General features: G+C 32.5%; 1 protein-coding gene across 1 annotated transcript in view; it reads left to right on the forward strand.

Moving 5' to 3' along the window:
• The window catches only part of foxo (forkhead box, sub-group O), a 300,058-nt gene extending 287,146 nt beyond the window's left edge, over positions 1–12,912 (forward strand). Inside the window, exon 8 of the transcript XR_004465086.2 lies at positions 4,559–12,912. The gene's annotated coding sequence lies outside the window, so the exon portion shown is untranslated. The remainder of the gene's footprint in view (positions 1–4,558) is intronic.
• Positions 12,913–23,063: the final 10,151 nt, after the last annotated feature.

Genomic DNA, 23,063 nt, shown 5'->3' on the forward strand with positions numbered 1-23,063 from the left:
GGCGATCTCGCCGTTCGCCTCCCGTTCTCTCTGTCTCGATAACGGCGACCCTCTGGTCTTCTCAACGAGTGTGTCTCGTAAATTCGATCGGCTGCTCGCGTCAACTTTTCTACGTCCGTTTCGTCCACCGCGGCCAGGGCGGTGTCTATATATTCCGGGAGTCGCTCCCTCCAGAGTGTGAGGAGGAATTCGTCCGGCATAGAGGGACCGGCTAGTCTTCTCAGGTGTTGATGGAATTGGGACGGCTTTTGATCGCCCATCTCTTCGAAAGTCAGCAGTTTGCGTGACTTCGTGCTGGCTGTATCAGCCAACTCTCGAATGATCGTGTTTTTTAACTTATCGTATTGTTCGCCTCTGGTATCCTCCTCCTCACGTCCTCGATATGCGACATGTACCGACCGCCGAGGCACCTGGCGAGGGTCACGAACTTTCGCTTGTTGTCCGTAAGATCCATGTCCTCGAACTGTATTTCCAGAAGCGTAAACCACGCCGTGACCTCCGAGGGCTGCAGCAGAGGCATATTAATTATTTGGTAAACTCGTGCACTGTTCGCAATCCCGTCGGTATTTTCCATCGTACAGCAGTTTCGCGGCATTTAGAGAGTCTCAGTATCACTATCACAGTCACCTCTTTAACTTTCACTCACGTCGGGGTCACCAATGTGGCGGATGAAAAGAGAAAGAGAGTGCCTTTCGTCCCGGGACTACCGGTGGACTCGTCAGTAAGGCTATGCCCGGTAGTCCCTGCCTTACACGTAGAGGGAGTCTCGCTAGGTGCGGTATTTGTATCAATCGCTCGTATATTCGACCGCTAGCGAGTTAGACAGACAGACTCGTTGTCGTCGTAGCCCTCTAGTGTTGGCGGTTGGTACCAGCGGATCGCCCGGGAGGTGTTGCGCCGTGTTGATGCCTCGACCTGTCAGCGTCCTGTTGATACCGATCCGCCACAGGTATAACTGGGACGAATTTAGCGTACCGAAATAAGAAAAAGAGTTCGTATAAATATATGGCCGATATAGCATTATTATCGAATAACAGCTTTTTATATTGTGATAATCGTAATTGCTTTCTTAAACATGTTAAATACCTCATTTATCATTGATAATACAAAAAAATGTCGAACAAGGAAAAACGAGGATAAACGAGGAAAAACATTACTTGATTTTGAGGAGCATATATGTTGGCAATCATGAAATTATTCTCAAGGTCATATTTTTCGAGACTTCAAATTCGTCGATGTCTTAGTTGAGGTAAGAGGTAAGACTAATTCAGTGACCTATAATACCATGACATTCACGTGACCATAAATGCAAAAAATTTAGAAATGTTTGATAACAGCTGCAAATAATAAAATAACTGTAATAGAGAGATCAGTAAAGAAAAATTTACTTCAACAAAGTTCAAAATGATGTTCAATAGAAGAAAAGTTTCCTCGACGTTAGATCGGCCTTTATACAACTCCGATAGCCTGCGTGTTTGTTTGATCTCGCGCACCTACACTTCTCTCCGTGGAATATAATTGACGAAACAGTTTATCATGATATTTCCACAACATTAGAAGTGCGTGTGCTAATATTCGTCAGTAATTTATAGGAATGGCCAAAGATCGTATGTTAATCTTTCACAGAAATATATTGAATTAGATGGTCACCATTTTGCACACTTGTTGAAATGAGTTTTTTTTCATTAATTTCTCTATCATAATCATGGTATTATTCGCTGATACCTATTAGCTATTGTCGAACATCTCTGAATTTTTCGTGCTCATATGAATGCCATGATATTATAGGTTTTTGGATTGGTCCTAATCTCAGCTATGACGCCATGATAATAAAAATATATAGCCCCATTTAGAAAGACATTAATGACTTTGTAATCTGGAAAAATGTGATATTGAGAAAAATTTTATGATTAATATCATATTTGCCCTTCTAAATCAAATAATGCCTTCGTCTAACATTTTTTCTTATCATTAATAATAAGTGAAATATGTAAGGTACTCGAGTTAGGTGATGCACCCTGTATATTTTGCTGTTTATCTTACTTTGTACTCCCTAATCGATATCCTTGTATTGGTTGAAATAAACGACCAAGAAGTTTTCCATGAGATATGCTTGTTACCGTTTACAGTTGTAAATTGAGTTTATTTTAAAATGGAGTACCTATTTTTAACGTATTTATCATCATTGCAGCATTTATTTTTCTAAAATCGTCCGAGTTTAGATTTCTTTGATAATTTCGCGCCAAAAGTTGACAAACTATGTATATTTATTCAAGTGGTACTCTTAATCGATTTGAAGTTGTCTAATTATAGATCTACTTTAAATACGAGTATTTCGGCGATTTAAGAGAAGTAAAAATAAATTTGCTGACGAATAACTTTTTAAAGTTTATCATTAGCTAAACTCTCGATATCAAATGAAAGAAATAAGAGAAATAGGAAAATTATTACACTAGAAATAAGAAATCCATTATTTTCATAAAATAAAACATTTTAAAAGTATACACTTCAAGAGAAAATGACAAGAATTATGAATTTTTACTTTTATATAAAATTACCGTTAATATAAATTAATTTGATTTTTATCAATAATCATGATCATACTACAATTATATATACAAATTCATGATTTTTCAAATATAAGTAAAGGATCGTAATTTAAATAAGAGAATGTTTTATTTCCTAAATGTAATAATATGTCTCTTACTTTTGATATTTTATATACTTTTGCATTTGAGTACATGCGTGTACATTTTTACACATAAAACATTGTTCGGGATTTGGAGTAGCCGTCCGTTTATGACTCGGGCAACACCTCTGTTTTTTGGGAAACTCCGAATTGCCTGCCTTCCCGAGCGATTAACCTGATGACGCAAGGTTTAAAAAAAACCCTGGTAATACCGAAGGATATGCACCCCCGAGAGTACAGGTGAACCTGTAAAAAGTCAGGGACGGAAAGGACGATGTACGACGGAGACTCAGCGGTTGGGGGAAGTATCAATAACATGTTGGGACAAACATAATGAGAACAATTACATAACATAACATATTGAGAAAAATTACATCTTCTTCAGTCTCAACAAGATCTTACGACGATCGTGATCAAAACATCCAACTTTGCTTGTATACAACAAGTGCAAATAAAGTGCCAAACTACCCTAGCACTCTATATATTAAACCTCCTCCACCTTGAGCGTTAATTCATTCAAGGTTCGCGATATCAACAGATCGGTTGGACGTGACCGGTTGCTATTCAGTTGATAATTCGCAATAAACATGTTAGAAACATATTGCTTTCACACATATAAGGTTAGATTAGATACGAAAGAAACTGTCACGTACAAGTGTCAAAATATTTAGAAATAATTATAAACAGAATGTACCCACTGTTATTAAAGATTATTTAACTAATTTTATCGAATCACATTTTACCAATCCAAAATTCCCTTAGTATTTGTGAGACGGTCTCAATTAATTTAGTTACTTTGACTGATTCTAAAATAAATAACTGTACTATTGTAATAATTGTTGTTATTTAATGATACCAAAGTGAGTCATAACATTTTTTTTTCCTGCTTTGGCTCAATATTTATCTATCCTATATTTCACGTAATAAATTATTATCTTCGAAATCATTATTAGAATATGACTCCATTTAATTGAAACTATTGCGGAACTAGCAATTCATATAATAGTTATTGATTCTCTGTACTATTTTCATTTATATAATAGGAACTCACGTTCAAATAAATGGATGTAGTCGGCAGGAATTCATTTAATCAGATACTAACTAAAATTCCGTTTCAGTAAGTGGTGTTCTATAATAACTATTATATCGAATTCTCTAATCTTGTAGTCCATATTTATAATATTATATAACAATTACTGTAGAACCTCTATTATTTGAATACTCCTTATCTGAACGTCTTGTTATCTGTATATCATATTTACTGTGATAATACTGTAATGTATATTATAGATACATATTTATTTATTTTCCCCTCTATAATTGAGAACCTATTTATAATATGATTAAGTATAATTAGTACAATCATAAGCGGAAATTACACAAATGAAGTCATTCTAGATATTATTTCACAGAATACCAGGTCTCTTTCAATATGATTACTATAATAGACGATAAAAACTATAATGTTCACGTATTCATCAGATAAAATTATTTGAACATAGACACATTGGTTAGATAAAATTATTTTAGATAATAATTGTAAACCAAATATTTTACCTGCACTGAATATTGAGGATTATTAATGTAATGGATAATTGATTGCCTAAATACTTTTGTAACTCTATAAAATGCAAGTACAATAAATATCCTACGTTATGTATATCTTCAAATATGTTTCAAATTTTATCAATATAATCATAATAGTCTTACATATTTCAATAACTATGAAGTTTCGAAATATTTTGTATAATACGCGTAGTATATTCATAAAATGTTTCTATAAATGTTTAATTGCTTTAGTGCGCAACTGTACATAAGAATGTACATAATAAAAAAAAATTAACGCATCATCATTTTCTTTTGTTACAGAAATCCCATGTGTCGAGGACGAGCTGGAGGATCGACGAGTACTTGTGATAAGATGTAGAAATAATTATACCGGACCACAACCAAGATATGTACCATACCAACAAACGTACTTCAAAGATGCCGATTTACGCCTGTGCAACTGTGGTGCGAAAAGAACGCCGTAAATGCGATCAACATCGGGGAGCAGGCAATGTCGTTTCGTTGCCACTATTTCATGCAACGATTAGGTGGAAATGAAACATAGCAAGAAATTCGAGACTCCAAACATCAAATAGCATGAGATTTTGCCGATTCGCAATCCTAGATCCGAGATATTTCTTCGTTCTAGCGTTTGGATAACGATAAAATACTTTTAATCGTTCTTATGACCCTCTCATTAGAAAAATACGTAAGGTTTTCCTGTTTTCTGTTACATTTTCCGTGCGATAGTTAGAGTTTAATGTTTTGTGGTGATGAGAAACGTAATCATGACGTCATTGGAGGATGTAGCATAGGTGGAAAACGATTGTATTACATTTCAGTGAGGAAAATGTAACCGGAAGTTGAGTCGATGGAATTCTTCTTATGCTTGAAGATTGAATCAGCATAGATCTATGGTTTGAACCTTTAAATTCTATATTTGCGAGCACACCCTAATTTAGTCAAAAATTGATCATTGATTGAGACAAGCTAAATCTAAAGAAACATTTCGCAATTAAAATTATTGCTAGCTGACAATTTCTAGAATTTAATCAATGCATCTGAATTCATTATTTTCTTTTTAACTTCTTTTGAAAATAGAATTGCTTCACTTGCTCAAAATCTCTTCGCCTCACAATGTTTTTGTATAATGTGAATGCTTCTGTATAATGTGACCTCAAAATTTGTTATTCAGGATAAACTTATATCAAATAAAATATTCCAGCACGAATTCCATGACACATATGTATACGTATCTTCTAAGAAAGAGAGAGAAAGATCATTTATATTCTGGAAGTCTATCTTTTTATTTCAAAAAGTATGCATCAAAACGAAGAGCTTGGCCTACGATAAATTCTTTCGCGCGAATCGGCACGATTTCCGGAATTTTTCACCATTCGAGCTATCGGTGAACAAGCAACATCCCGTCGACTTCTCTCGATCGCTGGAGTATTCCGATCAGCTTCTCCAGATCCTTCTTGTTTCCTTCCTCGTGACTTCCGCGCGAGTGCGTGTGCACGACCAGGAGAACCTGCGCCTGCAACCTGCAACTCATGTCACGTGGCACGAAGATCGTCGCGTGCTCCTCCATTCGACGCTACACACGCATGCTGCGAACTAGCGGCAACTCACAAAGGCGTTCGACTTCCGTCTCGGATCTCTCGATAGCCCGTAATACGCATAGACATTACACATAATCGTCCCACGGCAGACAAATCGGCGCAATGGACAAATCCACGAGATTTCGTTACTTTTCTTTTGTGTTCGTGTATATGTATAGTTCGTATATATATAATATATACGCGCCGTTGGATCGTGATTCCCGTTCGCCAGTTTATTTTTGCGAATCCGCGACGAACGGTAGAATCCGCGAACGGCGAATAATATGCCACGTTGGGCCAGTTTAACAGAGTAAACGAAAAATTCACTTGCACATTTTCTACTTTTTTGCGGTTTTTCTTTTATTTCTTGTTTATTTGTCTCATCACGATGACATGCAAAATTACTCGTAATTCGTTTGCGTGGCTCCAAATAAGTAAGAACCGAAAGGAAAAAAGGGAAAAATGACGGACAGCTAAGATAATAAAATGAGCGACGAATGGACAAGACGTCTTTGCCGACGTTTCGCCGTACGTACACGATCTCTTTCCCTATAGAAGTAACCTCATGTGCACGAAGGCGCATATTATACATATATAAATAAATATAGATATAAGTATATTATATAAAAATAAGTAAATATAAATATACAATGATACATGAATATGAGAAAACGAAGGACACACAATATTATTGTATATGTAACTAAAATATTTAAGAGAAACTGTGCGCGGATATCGCTACGAATTCTATGTTGCGATATATATGTATGATATTTATATATATAACAGTAATTATATATATAATGTTATATATATATATAGAACACATCATACATGTATATGATATTATACAAGGATAAAAATATATTGAACATATTCTATAGAATATTGTACGTTTGCTAATGTTATGTATAGTATACAAAAGGAAAAAATATATATAATTACGTGTATAATTATATATATATATATAACCTTTGCCTATATATATATAAATATATAGGCAAAGAGATAAGTACGTAGGTTATGTATAAGATATAGGTACAATTAACGTTAAGTAAAATGCTACAAGTAGATATGTCTAAAAGAAGGATAAAGTTTTTAGTCAGATGGTTAGGAATCGAAATTGACACGACGACGAAAGCTTATTCTGCGTGGCTTCTTTTAAATTTGTCGCGTCATCTTACAATAGAGGAACAGAATGGATAACACGTTGGTGCTTTTCGATAGGTGAACGTTTCCTTTTCGTTTCTTTCATCTTTTCTATTTCTTTTTTGTTTTGTATTTTCTTTTGTCTGCAAAACTGTAATCGTTAAATCGATGTGCTATTTAAATAAACGGGACTGACAGTATCATACACCGGCGCTGTTCTTCACAGACGGGCATTTTATGCTTTTAGTAAAATATTAAACAAATTTTCCTAGAAATCAGTGTAAACGATAGGAAGATGTACGAGTACTTCTAAAATTGAGCATATTTGATCGAATAACCTTAATCGTATAATTCGTAAGGGGATTCCTATCGATCGTATCAACGTTACTTGTTTAAGATACATTTCCATCACTGTCATCCGAAATGTATGCATTTTTTGACAGTATCAGCCCGACGAATTAAAGGGTCCTGTACGATGTTCCTCGAGGATTGCGATAATCTTGTAGGCTGGTTAAAAAGAAGTGCGTGAGTCGAGATCAGTGTCTTTTACTATTGAAGAGCTTAGGTGAATTTAGTAGACTTTAATCGTCCGACGATCAAACGATACAAGAGCAGATCTTCGAAACGTCGAAGATCGCTATTAAATAGCTTTCAAAGTCTGTAAAGTACATGGTGGCTACATGTTAAGGGTATCTCGAGTACTGTAGTGAAGAAGAAAGTCAATTTTATCAACAAATATGATTAAGTCTAGGGTAACCTTTGCGTGTATGTATAAAACCAATAGCAGACCCCGTTCGACTGAAAAACACGTTTGCTATGGGGCTGGGTGACAAACGAGGTAAACCACTAACGACGACTGATCAATAATTTTTGCTACTTTGAGTTTATGCTCGTAACCATGCTTATATCATTTTAAGTTCAGATTTATTCATTATAAAGCAATTGGATTGGATGTTATAGTTAAAAAGAATAAAATCCGTGTTTGTCTATTAATTATTTTTTATTTTTACTCAGAATTTCATTAACCAATTTTAAGCAATCAGGTAGTTCAAAAATGTTTTATTTTTTAGATGATTATGAGTTGGTTATAATATAGTAAACAATCGTCGTACATGGAATATTTATTATTTTTCAATAATTAGAAAATTTGATGTTCTTTAAGTTAGTAACTGAAATTAAATTATTTGTAACCATATATCTGGAATATAATGAATAAAAATTATAATATTAAATAGTTTGTTTCATACGAATAATTTTTGTTATATTGCGGCAAAAAAATACAAATTGATTTTAAACCATACATTAGCAACGAATATCAACCGATAAAAGTGTCTTCAGTTTACTTGAATTAATTATGATTGCATCATTAGTACAAAAACCAATCGATAAACTTTTTATTTTGTTGTACATATTGTTATAGAATGGATATTATATAACAATTTTACATTTTGAATATTGCAGGTTATTGAAGTCGAATGACTTTTCTTTCTTGTATTACCAATAACGTCTCACTTTTTTTCGATGTAAATACAGAACCTTACCGTAACTTCTACCCATTGATTGATATTGTTAGAAATTCGAATCTGAGATTATTTTCTACAAGATTTGTTTATGCAGACAAAAATATAAAAATCTAAAGGAACGGTCAACGAACATGAATTTCGTGATTGAAAATAAGCTATTTAATTATTACTTAAATTACGTGATTAACATCAATAGGCGACGTGTCCAAGGATTCTTCATTCGATTATATATTATGTGTAATATGTAATATATATAGAAACTGCCATTTACTAAGTGCAATACGTATGTACAAAATGGAAGAGTCAGTCGACGTTTCGGTGTTACTATACTCGAGAGTCACCGATGGCACCGGTTTCCTTCTTCTGAGGGAGAACAGCGAAAAACGAGCTTCACCTACTGGCGTAAATATGTACGAAGCTAATCGTAAGTGTTCATAAAATAATTACGGGAGGAGCTAATCTTATGGAGAAAACGATACGTGTGACTGAGAAACAGTTACTGTTTAATGGGAGGAACGCACGTTTCGGTTACAGTGGCGTATACAATGAGCCTCGTGAAAGAAATGGAGAACATCAGTGAAAGCAGTTTGACATTGGGATCCAGAATGTTCGTAAAGTTGTAATAAAGTTCATTATAACCTACCGCCAAATACCCCTAAATTATTTTTCTCATCTCGTCTAATAGCATTTCGTATATCACCTTACAAACAGTAAACTTGGTTTTATACTTTGAAATTGGAAATTAACACTTTCAGACTAATAATTTTCAAATATATTTTAGATTCTTTAAAACTATATACAAGAAAGTTGTATTTTTCAACTAAACATAAAATTTTGTTACGATTGTATTGTAGATGTTTTTTAAGAATTTTACCAAGAATATACTTGTAGGATTTTGAAATGTCCAATTTCAGTCGAATTTCTACTGTACTTTATATCAAAAATGAAGTTTTGATGTTCTGAAATTACAAACAACCGATTTCTATTGAATTTAAATTTTTTGATTAACATTTTTAAATATCAAATCTCATTATTGATAATTTCAAGTACACAACCGCATTATTGTAAAATAAAATGATGCTTCTGTATTAAGTTCATACACGTTAGGAATGTTCACAAGTAAGATATCGTACTGCGTAATAGCATTAAAGAATTGCTATAGCATTAAAGAAGAATGTCACGACCGATTTAAAAATAAAATTATTTATAGAAAATATTTCCACACTAGTTATGCATAGATAATGTGCAAGACATTCTAGATTCCAGTGTTAAGATGATTCTACCTGTACAGATTTCACAGGATAAACGTGTTCGTTCGTAGAATACCAATATCGCAAACGTTGCGCTTTATGCTCGGTCGAGAAGTTTTCTTCGGCGATGAAGTCTGAACTACAAACCATGAAAAAAGCGTTCCTATTGAAAGAAATGTTTCCGAACGCTGTAAACTCCGCACGCAAAAATTAGACGAAAACTACACGAAATTCTAGCTCGTATATCCGTCCACTGAATGTAGAATTTTGATTCGTTGGATTGAATATCGCGTCATTGCAATGCAGGACTATCAAACACAACATTAACATGTCGGCAATTCTAACAAAAATATTCTAATTTAATTTTGTCAAGATGTAATTCAAGCTTCGTTATAACTTCGCAATTGAAAAAAAATTTAGTGCTTAATTTCCGGTTAAATCTTTGTGGTATGTGTGTTGTAAATGTTCAATTTACAATGTTATTTACAGATATTTATGCAATTTGTTGCATGTGTTTTATCTGCGATATATATATCATTATCTTTTATTCCTTCCTTGTCTTTATAACTTCATTTCTTTTCATATTAATGTTACATCCTCCTTTAATATTTAACTGCCATATGTAAAAAGATATGTTGAATTATTATATTACATAACTAATAAATGGTTTGAAAGACTTACTGAAAATATCAAGAGTAAAAATATGTTCCTAAAAAGCACAACTTAATATTAGACTAAAGTCGTATAAAATAGCAGCAAAACATTTATGTAATTTCAAACATTCTTACACATTTATAAACATTTAGAGATATCTAAAATATTTATACTGATGGTTGTTCATTGAACTCTATCATTCACAATCTTTTATTATACGATTTTATTTTCAAGTAATAAATATCAGGGGTAAGTTTCCACAACTGTAATTATACTTGAATTATATGCTTTTCGTAGTTATATTACATCTTTATATAAATTATATAAATTCGAATATAGTATATTGAAAACAGTTTAAATTCACTGAGTGACTTAACAAACAAGTGAGAAATGAATTTAAAGATATCCATATCTTTATAAATATCCGTAATACGTATTTCATACCACAAAGGTTTAGATATTACTCTGCAATAAAGAAACGTTTGTTTCATCATTTGACTCATGCTGATCAACTCTATGGATGAAATGCATAGAAAAATCCCGACTATAAACATTATTTTTAAAACATTACTTCGATATATGTTTCGCCAGATAAATATATTGATGAAAATAAAATATTTTTTATTTTTTAAGATATTGGATACTATGTAATTATTTATCTCTGCAATGAAGTTGTGAATTTCATAAAAAGTGAAGTTGTGGGAAAGTTGATCAGTTTGACATGCAAAAGGCTCATCTCTAGTAACATTTTTAAGCTTTCGAATATTGAGTTGAACTGATCGATCGTAGTCCTTACGCAAGATGCAATCGTTCCATGCGATTCGAGGCCGAGAATGACCATCGATGACGCAAACCGCGACGACGCTTGTGGAACGACCCTTAAAGAGACGAACCCAAGTATGTACTTTCCTCCACCGCGATTCGGCACACGTAAGCGAAGCGTTTGCTTAGTGAAATATCTTAGATAAATATGTTACTATCTAGAGGTATATTGAAATATTATATTATGTAGTCAATGTTAATAGCGCGATGGATAGCAACGTATAGAAGAGAAAGAGAGAACCGAATGGGAGTGAGAGAAAACAAGAGAGAAAGTATAAGAGCAAAACCAAACGAAAAATATTTCGAAACGATAAAATAGATCCTACTGAAAAATAATTTACGCTTAAAATTGTCAACAAATTTTCTCTTGTTTCTAGCACACGATGTAATTTGCAACCCGAAATGTTCTTTCTTTTCTACACCACGAAAATACATAACGTGCATTTGTCCTCTTAACGCAATTTGATTAACCGATCGATTTCATCGTCGGGGTTAGCGAAGATAATCTTAGAAATGCGATCAGTACATTTAGTTAAAATGTTCTGTCTAGCATTTATTCGTCTTTTACTATATCGCACATGTATTACAAAGTATTGCAACTTAAAATAATTCAGTCTTGCTCTAGAAAACCATCAAAATCATGAACGAGAGATGTCGCGGACAAGGAGTGGAAAATTGCAGAAACAATGTTTAACCATTGTCTGCTGTCCTTTTTGTCTTTTTGCATAATGTTTCCTTAAATATTATGTGTTTGGTTAATAATTTTTTTGTAAACTTCCAAACTTGTTCGAGTTGTGTCGATTTTGAAATGCATGTGCCATATGTTAAAATATTTGAAGATCAATATATTTTTTGCCTCTTTAGTAAAAATATATGTATATTCTGCAAACTGTCGCGGAATAATAACTAAGTATTTTAAATTGAATGAAAAAAAAACAAAGGCGAAAAGAACAAAAAGATATAAAACTTTAGCTTTCTCAGGTGTATCGTAATGGTAGATAGACATTTTAACTAAGAAGGGCAGACTATGCGTCCTATGAAGAAAGAATAGGAAAATCCGATAATTCTCTTCATGAGCGACTTTTCGAAACATCCCGGTTCGTTTGACCTGCTGCAATTATGGATGTAGACGAATATCGTGCGTGTGATCACGATAAAGATCGCGAAAGCGACGTCAGTCGATTCTGCGCTTAACGTTACGTATATGTCAATCGAATCACGATAATTTCTGTTAATAAAACTCATTAGCGATGCACAAAGCGTGAGTGTGTAAAAAGAAGAGAGAACAAGAATATGTGTGAATGAGAATGAGAGAGATAATCGTTAGGAACGTGGCTTTCTCATAGCGACGGTGTCCATTTCCTTTCATTCACGCGAGAATGCCCCTTGTTTTACAAAGCAATGTTACCGCAACAAGTCGTACGATCAGTGATTGTAATTCCTTGTAGCCCTATAGCATTATTATTTTTCTTTTCTTTTTTTTGTTTCTTTTCTATCTTCTTCGTCGTTTCCTTCCTTCTTCTTTTTTTGTTTGCAGATTATGCGCGAGTAAGCACAAACATTTGAAAGAAGCTATATAAGATATGTAGACACATACTTGAAACTTGAGTTATATATTTAACACGAATACTATTTAATATATGATTCAAGCTTATAATAAACGGGTTGTATAGAAATATCGTTATTGTTGTTGTTAATGTATCTTTTCACTCCCGATTCCTTTTGCCTCATTCTTGATATAATTTAAGACAAGGTTTTCTAACAGTAGAACTGCTGACCTGCAATACGTATAATTTCGTCTCCATATAATCAACACGCTCGAGACTGATCAGTTGTTCGTTACATTTTATAATGAGTCACATATACATTGTACATATATCTAAATATTCTACTATATACAGATAATTATAGTTAGAACGATACGATGAAAATAAATAGTTATATATAATTATGTTTTTACTCAACAAAAGTCAATATTAATTTCATCAAAAGCACTTGCATGTTTGTAGTAATCGTAAAAGAAAAGAATACGATTCGTTTGGTAGTTCTAATATTAACCTGTTTCTATAATAATATGATGCTCTGTTTGTCACATAGGCAGTATTCAAGAATTCATAGGACCTTGCAGAAAGATTCAGGAATTTATAAGTGATTAAAGGAATTTTTCTAAAGTATTATTGTGCATTAGAATTATTATTTAATCTGGAGAATAGTTGAGCTACATTAGTTAATTATTATTAATACGCAGAATATTTCATGGAGGGTGCGTTCCAAATTAAAAATTGCAGTAATTTAACAGATTCCATCTTACCATTTATGTGTAAACTTGAGATTGCTTCTTTAACAATTCTCAATAAAATTCGTTTTTTTCAACAATAACAATTAAAAAGGTAAGAATCTTCGAATTTTAAAAGATTTATAAGATACAATTTATAAGATACAATAATTTATAAGATACAAAATTTATAAGATACAATAACTTAATACTGATATAATACCAGCTGATAATTGAGTTACTATTAATTAATTCTTTTAAATTAATATCTGTAACAATGAACGTATTATAATCGATTTTAATAATGTTTTATAACAATTTTTCATTTTTATATAAATTCCTCGCCTTTGATATAGAATTACCGTTACCTGACTATTCATGAATAAATTTTTAGATATTTATTAACTCGAGTTAGTTGTTTCTTCATAGTTTATAACAGATTAGAAGAGTTTAGTGATTGAGAATAATTTTTCATTCAATAACATAAAAAATATGCCATTTCTCAGGTATTGCGTTGGTAACTAAGTGATTGCGGATTTTATCATTAGGTGGTAATGGTACTTGCCAACCCAATAATTGTGATTTACAATAAAATTGAACAGTAGAAACAGAAGACTATCTCTTGATAAAATATAGAAATTTTAATTAAAAAATCGTGTAATATTGTAAAATTTTATCTTTTAAAATTTGTGATTAATGACTGTGCCATTTATCAACTATGAAACAGCAATTTATGCCGACAGGACTTGAATTCTTCAGATGCTTTTCAGTTGTATCAACTTGCAAAAAATAAATTCTTCACTACTACGTTACAATTTGAAAATCATTTCATGTTTATGTGGATACATATAGACCTTAATATGTATAATATATGACTATTTTTATAGTATATTGGATAGATTAATTATATATTATCTACATATTATATTCTGTATATATTAATTACCTATATCCTTCATGAAAATTGAACAATATCTAGGATAATACGTACATATGCATCAGAAGGTTTATATTATAAATATACTTATAACTTTGGCGTAAAATTCAGTATACAGGATGCCTCAGTTGAAGGAGACGATCTAAATATCTCCTTTGTTTTTCATGACATGAAAAATATTTGTGGCACAATTTTAATGGTTTTGTGACGGATGAAAAGAGAGAGAGAGTTGTGCGTTTCGTCCCAGGACTACCGGTGGACTCGTCAGTAAGGCTATGCCCGGTAGTCCCTGCCTTAGACGTAGAGGGAGTCTCGCTAGGTGCGGTATTTGTATCAATCGCTTGTATATTCGACCGCTAGCGAGTTAGACAGATAGACTCGTTGTCGTCGTAGCCCTCTAAGTGTTGGCGGTTGGTACCCGCGGATCGCCCGGGAGGTGTTGCGCCGCGTTGATGCCTCGACCTGTCGGCGTCCTGTTGATACCGATCCGCCACACAGCCTCCCCCTAGCGCTATAGCGTGACCTCGAAGCCATATAGCGCGATACAAGATAGAGGGAATGGCCCGCCGTCGATGATGGAAGGCTGATCGTCATGGGGGGACGAGGCGGCTGGCTCGTTCTGACTCCTTCTCCAGAGGTGCGTGTTCGTCGTCGGTGGTCACCAATGAGGCGAATGAAAAGAGAGAGAGAGTGCGTTTCTCGTCCCGGGACTACCGGTGGACTCGTCAGTAAGGCTATGCCTGGTAGTCCCTGCCTTAGACGTAGAGGGAGTCTCGCTAGGTGCGGTATTTGTATCAATCGCTTGTATATTCGACCGCTAGCGAGTTAGACAGATAGACTCGTTGTCGTCGTAGCCCTCTAGTGTTGGCGGTTGGTACCCGCGGATCGCCCGGGAGGTGTTGCGTTGTGTTGATGCCTCGACCTGTCGGCGTCCTGTTGATACCGATCCGCCACAGTTTCAACAGAGGAATACGCTGGAAGATAAATTTCTTTTGTTAGGTCATCTTTTCTTAATTTTTTCCAGGTCATTGGTCTTTTTATCTAAGAAACGTGTATTTTTTTCTATTACATCTTATAGCGGAATAAATAATAAATAAATAAATACTTGAACAACTACCCGCGAATAATGAGGCAGGCAACCATTATAGTGGTATCACCCGTCCAGGGTACATATTCCTGTATTGAAACCATTCAAATTGTGCCATAAACATTTTTCATAGCATAAAAAATAAAGGAAACATTTAGGTGGCCTCCTTCAGTTCAGACACCCTGTATACTTGGTAATATTTATATCTTAAGTGTTGGAACGAAAGTAGCAAAAGAAAATTTAAATTCTATAAACAACATTCTTCAAATATTTTGTTAAAGCTTCATCGGAAATATATTATAATTGTACCATGTGAATATTCGATCATGTGAATTGGTTTTGAATAAAAAATATATTAATTATGATTATTGTTTTTAAAGATAGTTTTCATCTTTCTACTTAAATCTTGAACGCATAAAATACTCTAATGAAAATTGCAGTTCTAATTAGACTTATTACTAATTACTGTTATTGATTACTTATTGTATCGTTTTCTATCATAAGCTACAATTAATGCAGAAAATTGAAAAGGATAACTATTAACGTTAATGACATAAATACATTGCCGTAATACCTATTCATATTTCACTCGTAATAAATATATAACGATAAATCTTTGAACAAATTAAAATAAATTTTAGAATATAAAATAAAAAAAATACAAGATTTTTACAAAAGTTATGAAATTAAGATATCATCGAATATTTTAGGGTTTTCCCTAAAAAGCTTATTAAACTATATTGAATTAGATTAAGTATTAAATTATAAATTGTGCCATTCGTTATTCTATATTTAGAAAATAAAGAAACCAAAAAGGAAATCACGGGAGATAAGAGGAAAAATAAAAATGACACGTACGCTCGGTATCGAGTGTAGACAAGCATAAGATTTCTATTTCTTGGAAAGCAGGATACGCCGGAGTTATGTTCAAAACTTTGAAGATTTCTCGCGACTTTCAAAATCTTTAAAGATCTTTGCGTTTCTGGTAATATTCGGAACGATCTTAAAACTTTCCGAATCGCCGATTTGCTCGAAAACTTTATTCTCACTTCTCTCTTTATTGTGCCTGATTTCGACGATCGGGAACCAACTGGGTACTAAACAGACATCGTTTGGACTAGATTTAGCAGTGATAATTATCTATGACTTCCCCGATTTACTGATGATACAGTATTGCTGAATCATATAAGGTAGATACCTTAAATCATATAAGGTAGATAAAGTGTAGATATCTTAAAGCACATACAGAAGATGAAGATTTTTGTTGTTAATAATAAGAACTAAGAATATTAGAAATAAAAATTAAATGTCTAAAATTCTTTAACATCATTCCAATTTGAGAGTGGGCAACCAATACGAAAATTTTTTGGAAATATGTTCTTATAAACGTCTCGAATATTCTTGTCACATCTGCTTGTACCATGCTTGTACAGATGAAAAATAAATATCTAAGGAGATAATGTTTAATTTCCAGATAATATGATTTGATTCGTTGCATTAACTTCTATTTATTCTTTATGTCAATTTAACATGTTTGGATAAATATAGAGCGGTATGAAAAATGAGATCAATCATATATTTAAATTTATAGGAAGTTCATTTTCATTTTTAATAAAGGACTGTTGGTTTTCCAGTATTGTATCCATTTGATACAAAAGGTATAGGATAAAGTAATAAAGCAACAAAGTGATATAAGTTGGGACAATGAGAAATGGACGAAGATTAATGAATATTAAAGAAAGCTAAATGCTGCAGTTTTCTAACCATACTAAGTGTTAACACTTAGCCAATCGCGTGCGCGTTTCCACTGCGCTCGGACAAGCCAACCTATACGCTGTCCACCGCGCATTTTTCCAAGTATCGAGGACTAATATACACTACTTAAAGAACAAAGAAGTCTAAAAATTATTCAAGTGGTCAATTATATTTTGCAGTAATGATTTTATTTAACGATTTCACATATTGTTTATACAAAACATCAAATTAAAAGTATATATTAAAAGTATAAAAAAATATAGGTAAAATTATAAACATTAAAAGCTAAGATAGTTAAAGATAAATAACACGACTTAAACGAGAAATTAAAAATTCTTAATGCATTTTAATATTTTTTTACAATGTGGTATCGCTCGATTATAACTTTATTTAGTCATAACTGATAGTATAACTTTTTAATTAACTTTAACACCACTAGATCAATGTATTTTATATACTGTACTTCATAAAAGCAGAAAAAGTGGCACAATTAATTGGGAACAATTCCAGGTAAACTGCTCACATAACTGATAATATAAAAAAAAAGAAAAAAAAGAAAACGCGTTGCAAAAGTCAAAAAGGAAGATCTCCCCTTCGATTACGCAACGATGTACTTCACAGAGGGAAGATTGGCTAAGTGTTAAGTTTAAACTGGTCTTTCAACTTACGCTTTTATGAAGAATGTAGTTCAATAATAATACATGTAATTAAATTTTATTAAATAATTAAATATGTAATTAGTAATTAGTATAAAGCAGTAGCGATATGGTCGGCTGTAGATCTGAGAGCATACTCTGTAGCTCGGACGTTCGGTATCGGATCAGCAAAGGTGTTTGATGACCGATACCGCATTGCCACGTGCATTTCCATCGGCGTGCACGTGGATGTACCGACGAAGACACGGCAGCGAATCAGTTTGTACAATCATACGATAAAGTTGGAAAGTACAAATAATATAAATAATATATTAATATTAATTAATAATTATCTTGAATGTCATCAGGTCAACTATTACAATTTTCGAGATCCTCACGAATGTGTGAATTTTGCTCAAAAAGATAGTGAGATGAAGCAGGAAATAGATAGCAGCAGTAGCTCCCTTCTACGCGCGTATATTTAGTTGGAAAATCGTTAATCATTGTCAAGGGGGAAAGAATAGTGCATTGTGGTATCAAACGAAAGGAAGGTAAGAGGTTTCGTAGGGTGGAGAGACAGGAAGGAAGACTTAAAATGGAACTCTTAAGTGCAAATGTACTTCTCTTTTTTCATTTCTCGCTACCATAAGAAAAATTCATCACAGATTCTTTTGCATAGTACTCTTTGATGGTAGTAACAATAAAATTATTACATACATATTATATTAATTGGTTTTATAAAACACGTATTGTCAAAAATTTGCAAGCATAATTTGCTTCAAATCGCTTTTCGAAATATTTTCAGTCAAGTTAGATTGATATATGTATGTACTAGTAAGTAGCAAATTTGTGAAAAAATAAAAAACAATGAGGTTCTTCTATTTTTTTTACATAGTACGACCATCTGAATAAATTTCTTTTAATGTATTATAATTTTTGCATAATAATGAGAGTATGAATATTTTTGGTTTGATATATTGATTTTTCACGTTATACTATCTATTTTCTAAATGCATGATATGTACATATAATTGTATCAAAATACTTTAGAATTATGTATCTTTAAGTCGACGCTATTTTCGTCCAAAGAATATTTCACTGTTGTACATTCTCACAGTATGCTCGTGCACTGCAGACGTGGACATGGAAAATATGCTAATAAACGGATTTAACACATGTAACGCATACAAATTGAAAATTAATCACGACTTATGTTAATTAAATTCATGTTTCGTTTCCATGCACAAATGATTAATACAGCTAGATTTTTTTTTTTTGCTTTCTTAACTAACCCATTTTATTTTAACCCAACAAATTTTATACTCATCATACTTTCTAAAGGTTAGTGCATACATATTGTGTGCCAATTTTAATTATATGCATTTGAAATTAAAATATTATATTTATTTCGAAATAAAAGAATGAGTATATAAATATATATACACTTTTTATAGCATCAATACTTAATTAAATTTAAATCAGCAGAGTATGAATTGTTTGTAATTATGATGACTATACATCTTTCGTATATCACAGTATGAATTAACCTTTTGTATGAATCAGAAACAGTTCTAGTTCAATAGTAAAAAAATTGAATATCGATAAAACACAGTTTCCATATTTCATTCCTTTTTACGTAACTTACGATATTAAGTAACTTACGATCCGTTATTAAAATCTCTGCTTTCATTCTATATCTTATTGCACACTTTTAATTGAAAGTCTCTATTACTAGTTTAATACTTATCACTTGAATTTCGAAATTCGAAATATTAACGAAATTATCAGTTTCCAAATAAAATATTTGAAATCGTAAAGCATTGTACAGTACGATAACATTCTATAACGAGAAGAGTTTCTCTGAACGATGCCAAAAAATCGATAACATTCGTAAATTTTTTTAATAGAATGAAAAAAGATATTAATCCCTTCGCAGTCGCAGACATGACTTTTTGAGTTTTTATCTTCTCTGAGTGTTTCAAGGAAACATCACAATTCGAAGTCGTTTATTTGATGATTTGGATAAGATCTCTCGTTTGCTCTGCATTTAATCATTTAACAATACTGACAGGATATTACGCCTATACCTACATTAATAATACACGGAAAAAGCAGTCTGTACTTCTAACAAAGTCTTTTTATCTAATTTTTCTTTTACTTGAAATACTTCTAAAATTGTACTTTAAAAATGGTGCTACGTTACAATACCGACATAATTATTTCTTTATTTTTATAATACAAACTATAACACAATTCATAGTACAAATCTCATAATGTTTTGTTCGATGTTGTTTTGTAATCGTGAAAATCATTTCTACAGAAAAACATCGAAATCTTAAGCGAAATTATAATTTTTTACGAGATTTCTTTTCTAGATAATAAAAATTTTTCCGATGTAAAATGTCCCGTCAATAAACCAGGAACGATGTCTTCGCTTAATTCAAGAAAAATATTTCTCTTTTGGTGTAAACAAGTAACATATCGTAAAGAATCAAATACCTATGTATTATAGTATTAGTAAAATGCGTAGGATGTTGTTTTTATTGTATATTGTACTTGCTGAATGTTGATACGAGTAAAAATTTATCTAAGATTAGAAATAATCTACACTATTGGTGTATTTACTATAGTAAAATGTTTTATTAAGCTTTTTTATACGTATATTGCAACTTTACCTGAAGCAGGGAGTATATACAATAATGAAAATCAAAAGTAGCGACTTGATACCACAATATCTCATTCGAAATATGAAATAAATGTCAAACTTCGTTAAATAAACGACTTCTTGACGATATCTCATTCAAAGTATTAGATAGGTAAAAATCAATTTGCGACATATCTCGTTCCTTCTCGCTTTATCTTATCTTCGTCGATATAAAAAAATTACGACTCTCTGTTCTTTCAAAATGAATTTTTCTCTTTATAATGAATTTATTGGCATTTTTAGCATTAAATTTTATTACTGTCCCCTTTTCGATGATACGCACATGATGTTACTTTATTTTTATTAGCATTTCTGACCGCAAATCCTAATTTCATTTCTTCAAAACCATCATATCATACATTTAAATATGTGCATATAGCTTAATTCTTAAATTCCAGTGCTAAATTTGTTTTAATATCGGCTTTCTTTACAGATACAAGTGTATTACTACACTACAGTGGCAAGCGTATAAATATGGAAACAGTTACTTGTAAATTGAATTAATTGTAGTATAAAAAGTTTTATTTCTATCTTTTTTCATAATATACACTAAAATTTATAACATAACACCTAAAAATACATTTCTTGTAGTTTGAATCACTATAAATATACAATAGAACAGCTTCCATATTTGTATTCCGTGTAATAATTGAAAAGTTTACTGGAAAAAGAAGCTATAAAACAAAATAATAACTTGAGTAAATTACATCGGAAGCTCTAGTTTTAACTTCTCAATATTAGCTATGTTTGAAATGACAAGTACATATAATGTTTGTTAAGAAAGTTACCTTTTTACTTATGCAATAACTAAAAATGTCATAATAAATCAATTATTCGGCTAAAATATTTGTCATAGACAATTTTTAAATGATTCTCAAATTCAACCTGATTAAATTGAATGTGTTATAAGCATTTTGCTATATGTTTGCCACTGTACATTTGTAGAACGTAAATCGACATATTTTTATCTAGAAAAAAGGAGAGGTGCAAGGGATTAATAGAAATAATGTTACAATATTAGTTTCCATCTATTAAATTAATGATACTCCTGCTTTTCATTAACATAATTTAATTCTCTTTGCATTTATTTACATAATGTCTATTAACAACAAGAGTTTGACGAAATACAGACCACCTTATGATGTCATGAAACAAACACAATTAACGTGGCTTTACGACGAGAAAAAGTCTCTAATCCAAGAACTGCAAGATTTTCTTCGATTTAATTAGACGTGTGAAATAGTGTTATGATTCGCGGATTAATAGCGACGTGCGTGTGCCACGACAATATGCTTCTCTCGTCCATGGAGAGATTCTTAATTAAATTCTCGTTGCTTTCTCAACCAAGATACTGCAACTCCATCTGAGTTTTTTCATTCTCCGTGTCGGGTTCGGAGTATTCAGAAAGGTCTCCATCCCCGTGTTACTTCGGCCTCTGTCTTGTTCCACGCTTTACCAATCCCTTTTCAGCCCTTAGAAACCCTCCTTCGTTCCACCGAGCCGGACCAAGCAACTCGAGATTGCGTTTGGCCTTCTTGAGTATCGTTGTAGCGAGCTTTATTCTAATCTGCCATCCCCTTCAGTCGCAAAACAATTAAGGGCCACCGTCTCGCGGTTCGGTTTTTCTCGTTTTTCGCTGCTGCTCTGTTTCTCTTCGTCGTTCTTTCTATCGCAATTTCCGTTCCATGCCCCTGGCTACCTTGTTCAGGCTATTGAACGTGGAAACTGTATTAACCATTGATATCCGTGATAACTGGCGATACCGCGCACTGAACGATTCTCTTTGAGGAAGATTTAATTGTTATGTATCGTTTCCTCTTTTTGCAGCTTCCAATGGCTTGCTTTTTTAATCTGTTCAGTGACGTTTCGAGTACAGGGGACGTTTGTCGTTTTGTTGAATGTTAGATATTTTTGATAAATACTGCTGAGAGGTAAATTGAGCTTAACACGTTCGCTCTTGATCAGATTTTTAATTTACTATGCTAAACGTTAGTAAATAATCTTTGTACAAAATCTGTTCATTCAATTGAATCATAGGGCTTCGTGTATATACCTGTATACACCATTATAAATATCTCTTTTGTACAAAATTTTATAGTGTTTAATTGCATTCTATATCGAAGTCGATATTATATGCACATAGCTCCCTGTTCATATGTATTAAAACATTTAAAAACGATATAGTTAATATAAAAAAATGAATTATGTAATTGATTTGTCTACATGAAATGTATCTCTTACTGATTGCTTCAAATAGTGTTGGTATTTATATTCTTAATTTTCCTATTGAATTAAATGATTTCGTAAGTTGGATTTAGATTGTAGTCAGATTTCTTGAAATTTTTGTTGTTATTTCATGTCTGTTGTTATGTAGGATCACAGTAGTTATTATTTTATTGAATGGATAAATCTATCACACCGTTCTGAGCAAAAA

Source organism: Bombus vancouverensis, chromosome 1 (genome assembly GCF_051014615.1).
Source record: "Bombus vancouverensis nearcticus chromosome 1, iyBomVanc1_principal, whole genome shotgun sequence".
In the NCBI taxonomy this organism is placed as follows: Eukaryota; Metazoa; Arthropoda; class Insecta; order Hymenoptera; family Apidae; genus Bombus; species Bombus vancouverensis.